Below are 5,702 nucleotides of genomic sequence, written 5' to 3'. Positions count from 1 at the left end.
GTGCTGCAGCTTATGGGGAGTGTATCAGATGAGAGTGGCTAGGCCTTAGTAAAATAATGTTTGACTTTTGACTAATCTAACATTGATTTTCTCTCTTATTTAGAAAAATCGGTTGCTTTAAGTCATATCAGTGAATTTTATACCTTATTGAGAAAGCTTTCACATACACACACATTGCATGAGTTAAGTTTACTATTAAAAAATTTCTATCTGTAGAGAAATTTTTGTGATTATTGACTCTTAAGTCTCAATTATATCTTGGTATATTTTTGAAATGCTATTTGACTGTTTTATCAGTTATTTATACATGCATGTTCTGAAGCTAACGTTATGAAAAAAAATTTCTGCATATTTCCCTCTGTTTTTCAACTTCTAGTGTGAAGCGTCCGGAAGGACATGTTCTTGCGTCCGGACATGCTCGGCTCTGTCGATCTCTTATCTGATAGCATGCTGTCTGGACAAATATGTACCACATCCGGGAGTGAGCTTTTTGCTTTTTCTGCCAAACACACACACTACTTTTTGTCTGTTCTATCATATTGTGTTGTGTGTGTTTTCTCTCGGATTGATCCCGAGATTTTGGCATTCTCTGCACATCTTTTCTCATTCCAAGGTATTTCCTTTGACTTTCCTTATTCTCTTAAGATTTGGTTCTTTTTAGAATATTGGAATCTTTAATTGATTATGATTTCAGAGATTGTGCATGAATATCTTTTTTTGTCTTTATGCTGGATGGGTATTACTAGTTTGTGCGTTTTTTATTGCTATTTGTACTTTTGTATTTCTTTATGCATCCATAGATAGCCAACATAATACCACATTCTGTTTGAAACTAACAGGATCTAATATTTATTTTCATTTGGTTTCATTGTGGTGTTATTTTTGGATAGATTTATGTTTAAATGTTTTCAGGAATATGTTGTCCAACGGCTTTCAGCATAGTGTCAGACAGAGGGCTCTTTGGAAAACAAACCAGTGTTGAAATCATATGTTCTAGAGACCTCAAATTTTAGATGAGCTCATTCCTTTTACTCATACAGAGTCTTCCGTAACTTTTTCTTCTAGATCTACACCAACTAGAGATTCAGGGGTGAATCTTCTTTATCATCTTGCAGACCACTTGTCTAGAGGATTTCTTTCTGCGGATGATCAGTTTCGAGCAAAAAGACTCAAGTGACTGAAACTTTTCAGTCTATGGTTTCCCGGCTTCAGGATTAGAAGCCGAAGTAGTTCAAACTAGCTTTTTATACGGTTTTCTCTCAGTTACTTGATTTCAGTGGATCAATAGGATTTGGTACTTGGAGGATTTTTGTTTCTCTCTTTTGGGCCACTTGAAGTCTCTTCTCTAGTTTCCTATTGTTTTGGATTTTAGAACATTTTTGTCTGTGGATTTTATATACTCTGTTTACCCTTGTTCTGTTGAGACATCAAGGGGGGGTATTTTAATACTGTGGTCTTTCTATACTATGTTTACCCTCTGTCCCTTTGAGACAAAAAGGGGGAGTATATGTTAGTTTTTGGACCGGGAATGTCATTTGAACCGGTCAAGTGATTTTTGTCCCAAAATGGCCAAAGGGGGAGTTTGTTAGTTTTTGATTGGCAGCATTCTGTTGACAAAATCACTATTATGTAATGGTTGCATTTTAACAGGATGGTCAGTTTTCAATTCAGAATCTTCATGTATTCAGCCAATGATCAAATCAAAGACAATAATTGATCACAAGCTTCTTAAAGATGTGCATGAAGAGTCCTTCCAAAATCCAAGACAAAAACAACCGGTTCCTGTGCAATCGTCCGGACTGGCCTTTGAAGGCATTTGGACGCCCCTCGGTGTCCAGCGGATAACAATGAAAACGTTCGAACATCAGAGCAGCACTGTCTGGATGCTAGGTCAATCAGTATTCAACAAGGGGTTGGATTTCAGAAGTCGACATTGTTGGGAAGTCTCTGCAAGCCGTCCGGACGACGTGGCAACACATCCGGACGATGTCCAATATTTTATAACATTCTAGAGTTCTGTTCGAACGTGGAAAGGATTTTAGTGAAGACCGTTCGGACGGCTTGCGTCCGGATGCTCAGTCAAGCCGTCCGGACGTAAACATGATAAAGATAGAATTGTGCTGTTTCTAAAAGGATATGGTAGAAAATCGTCCGGACGAGGCTAACTTCCGTTCGGACACTCGCCAGGCAGAGTCCGAATCTCAGTAGTTTTTGAGGTCTCTTTAAGCCTATAAATCGGGGACTCTAGGCTAGTGTTTTGTACAGAATTCGACAGTGAATTCCATAGTGCTTTGAGAGGGTGTTTAGGGAGAATCGAAGATCTGCTAGCTCTCAAGCTGTTGCCGGTGTGTGCTCAATTGTTCGTGTGAAGTCTATCTTAGGGATCGGCCCTAAGGTAAAGGAATCCATCAAAAATCCGTTCAGGTAGAAGATCTGGTTGTGAAGCGTTTGTGTTGGGTTACACATCAAAGTTAGAGGTATGACTACTGCGTAAGGGTATGTGAGTATGAGTGTCTTGTAACTAGCTTTGTTTTTGGATAGTGGATTTCTTGGGTTTGGTTGCCCCGAAGTGGTTTTTCTCTTCACAGAGTTTTCATTTCGTAACAAATATCTTGTCTTATTTAAATTCCGCATTTAAGATATTTGTTTGCACACAAACACACACACTTGGTTAAATTAGAAGTCAATAATTATTTTCACTATCCACGGTAATGTTTATGTGCTCCCATTGGATAAGTTATTGAATATTGGATTTTAATTCGAAAGGAGTTAAATAAATATTATTTATGTGATCTTACAGATTTAGATGTCTGAGTGCAGAAACCTTCCACCTAAACGACAATCCCAGTATATGATAAGAAACCTGAGGTATGTAAATAGAAGTAATTTCATGATTATGATAATTTGATATCTAGTATTATTTCGAGGTATAGTCATGAAATGCTTTTTGGAGATATAGATTTCAAAATCCAAATGCTTAATACCTTGACAAAATTTATGGTTATCAAGTTGGTATATTTATTAAGCCCTCTACAAATATTTCATGCGCTTAAAGATAGTATTTTCTATGATCATAATAAGGATAACCTGAGGATCAAAAGATAAACATTGAGTGTTGAGGTTTATCCGATTAACCCTAGAATGTAAGAAAAGATATGTTATGACTAATGAGTATGTATTAATCCAAATTTGGTATCTTTTGAAGATAGGTTCATAAATTGTAGATTACTGATTTATATATATAATTGAGGAAATTAGTCGATTAAATAATTTGATGATAATTGGAGAGATTACCTTCCTATGCATCTGATAAACTTTGGAGAAGTTTGTATATATTACTTGATGAATTATTGAGGTTTTCTATAGCTTAAGTTAAAAATTGAATATGTGATTCATTCATTCTCTTGGAAATCCTTTCTTGATGGACAAATATTTTAATTATCAGATTTGAGGATTGATTAACTATATAATTAATTGGATTGATATTAACGATCTAATCTAATGATTTTCGAGGATGATAGTATTTATGCAGGGATAAGGAAAAGGTCATGGTACTATATAAAGAAATAGAAGTTTGAGGAATTGTGATAATTTTATAAGACCATATTATTTCCTCGCACATCTTTGATAAGATTGTTTAATGAACTCACAAAGAGGACCGCAATACATTGAGGTATGGATTATTGATCATTTAGGTATTTTTAGATTTACATTGCTAAAGTTTTGATAAGGAAAATGGTATATGATACCCTATAGGATATTTGGATCTGCGAATTTTGAAGTTATATAGGCAATGGGTTGCTGATTCAAATTTTGAGATAGGAATTTTGTAATAATTAAGGAATTAATCATTTGAAGAGATATTGATATCCAAGCCTTTCATTTTGAGGTATAGATATCGATATACATGGCATATGATGACTAAGATTGCTTTGCTTTGAGTCCTAAGTCATATGAATTAGTAAGATGATAGGTCTCATTTTATAACCGACACTAGATTCATTGTCTTCTTTCCTATTACTTGAATGGTCGATTGATTATCATTGCCACTGTGATTGTTTGATTGATTGATTAATTGTTCTTTGCCACAATTGAACAACGATGACAAGGAGAACTGTTAGTTTTTGTGTTGGCTATATTCTGTTGGACAAAATCACTTCTATGTAATGTTGCTACTTTCACAGGGATGCTGCTTTATACAAAGTCTACTCTTTAGCTATGTTCTTCAAGAAGATTCTATGAAGTTTTCAAGTAAGTCTATTTCGATTCCCTGTTAGCCGTCCGGACGACGTGGTATTCCGTCCGGACGCTCATCTGTCAAAGCATTATCCATCCGGACGACGAGAACTTTCCGTCCGGACGCCCATCAGTGTCTAGAAGCTTTGAACAGTTCAAGTTTGTATCCATCCAAACGTAATGGCAAATCGTCTGGACGCTCTTCAGAGTTTGAGAAGATCCCAGTGTTCTAGTGCATCTGTCCGGACGACGTGGTTATACCGTCCGAACGCCATTCAGTGTTTGACAAGCATTAGGGTTTCTGACTCAAGACACAGTTATGGGAAGACGGTTGCTACCGTCCGGACGATGTGTGATCCCGTCCGGACGATGTTCTCTATAAGGCAAGATGTGCATACAAAGTTCAACCGTCCGGACGGCAGTCTTCATGGTTCGGACAATCAAGCTTCATATATGGAAATTGCGTGCACCAGTTCAACCGTTCGAACATCAGCCTTCAGGGTCCGAACGTTCCAAAGCCTTATTATGGTAATTAGTTGCAGCCGAAGTGCAATCGTTTGGACGCTAGGGCAACACCGTTCGGACGCGGCCTTGTTATGGAAGCTTTCAATGCTATTTTGGAAAGGTAGTTGCAGCTTACCGTCCGGACGCTCGGTTAAGCCGTCCGGACACCCTCCGGTATTTTGATCATAACTTTTTACTCAAATATCGGATTGGGACGAGATCAGCGTCATTGGAAAGCTAACAAAATATTCTGTAAATTGATCATCTGGACGGCCAATAGAAGCGTCCGGACGGAAACATCTGGCGTCCGGACAGCCCTGCGAAAATTCTAGAATTACTTTCCAGACAAGGAAAAGGTTGCCCGTACGGATGGCCAAGGCTCCCGTCTCGACGCGCGTGCCTCAGACTCCATTTTTTACTCAATTTAGGCCTTCTAAAGCCTATAAATAAGGGGTTCTAGGCATGCATTCTACACAAAATTCGGTGGTGAATTCCTTATAGCTTAGAGAGAATGTTTAGGGAGATATTGAAGATCTGCTAGCTCTCTAGCTTTGCCAGTGTGTGATTTGATTAGCTGTAAAGTCTATCTTAGGGGTTGGCCCTAAGGTAAAAGATTTCATTGAAGACCCATTCACCTGGTTGGGAGGCGTTTGTGTTAGGTTACACGTTAGAGTACAAGGTACGACCACTGCATCAAGTGTATGTGAGTGCTACTACTTTGTAACTAGCTTTATCTTCTGAATAGTGGATATCCTGGGTTTGGCTGCTCCGGAGTGGTTTTTCTCTTAATTGAGTTTCTACTTAGTCAACAAAATATTTGTCTCCTTTAATTTTTGAATTTAATATTTTGTTGCACACTGTTCACACACACTTGCTTTGTGTTAATTAGAAGTCCAATATTTTTCAAGAACGATGTCGACAAAGGCATGCAACGTTTGGAACCTAGAAAGATTTCCTACACC

The sequence above is a fragment of the Alnus glutinosa genome, chromosome 7 (genome assembly GCF_958979055.1).
Source record: "Alnus glutinosa chromosome 7, dhAlnGlut1.1, whole genome shotgun sequence".
Classification (NCBI taxonomy): domain Eukaryota; kingdom Viridiplantae; phylum Streptophyta; class Magnoliopsida; order Fagales; family Betulaceae; genus Alnus; species Alnus glutinosa.
The sequence above is the reverse complement of the archived record's forward strand: the minus strand, read 5'-3'. Positions refer to the sequence as shown.